The 640-nt window shown below is 65.6% G+C and overlaps 1 protein-coding gene across 1 annotated transcript in view; it reads right to left on the bottom strand.

The window, feature by feature from the left end:
• LIPA (lipase A, lysosomal acid type) overlaps positions 1-640 on the bottom strand; it is a 239,164-nt gene that overhangs the window by 109,306 nt on the left and 129,218 nt on the right. The gene's annotated exons all lie outside the window — the stretch shown is intronic.

Here is a 640-nt window from a genome sequence, read left to right as displayed (position 1 = left end):
GGCTCTCCGCGCCCGCGGGCCCCAAGCTCCCGACCCCCCCACCCACCGCCCCACCGCGGACTCCCCCGGGCGGCGGGTCTTTTCTCCGCGGCGCGCGCGGCGCCCAGACCCGCGACCCGGACGGGGAGGTGCGGTGGTGACAGCGCGGGGGATCTCGGCTGTTAGATTTCAATTTTTTTTAAGGGGATGGTTGAAGTGGGTTTTAACCCCCAGAGCGTGCCCAGATCTCGCTAAAAAGCCACCAGGTCTCGCCGCGGGATGGAGGTAGGAAAGCATGACCCACCCACATTGTGCAGGAACGTTGCGCACCGAAGCTTCGCGGGAGGCTGTGGAGGCAGCCGATGAGGCCGCGCCGGCCCTGCCCTCCTCTCCGCAGGCTCCTCGCGGCCAGCCCTCCGCTCGTCCTCCACTCGCGCCTCCCGGACCATCCCGGGGGCCCAGNGAGCAAGGGAGAGGCAGAGAGAGAATCCAAGCAGGCTCCAGCACCACCAGTGTAGAGCCCCATGGGGGGCTCAAACTCACAAAGTGGGAGATCCTGACCTTAGCGGAAATCAAGAGACACACTTAACCCACTGAGCCACCCCAGCGCCCCAAAGCTTTGCGTTTTCTGATCCATGCCCCAACTAGCCACACCCTCCCA

Source organism: Crocuta crocuta, unplaced genomic scaffold (genome assembly GCF_008692635.1).
Source record: "Crocuta crocuta isolate KB4526 unplaced genomic scaffold, BGI_CrCroc_1.0 scaffold694, whole genome shotgun sequence".
Lineage (NCBI taxonomy): Eukaryota > Metazoa > Chordata > Mammalia > Carnivora > Hyaenidae > Crocuta > Crocuta crocuta.
Note: the sequence above shows the minus strand (reverse complement) of the source record. Positions and strands in the feature narration are given on the sequence as shown.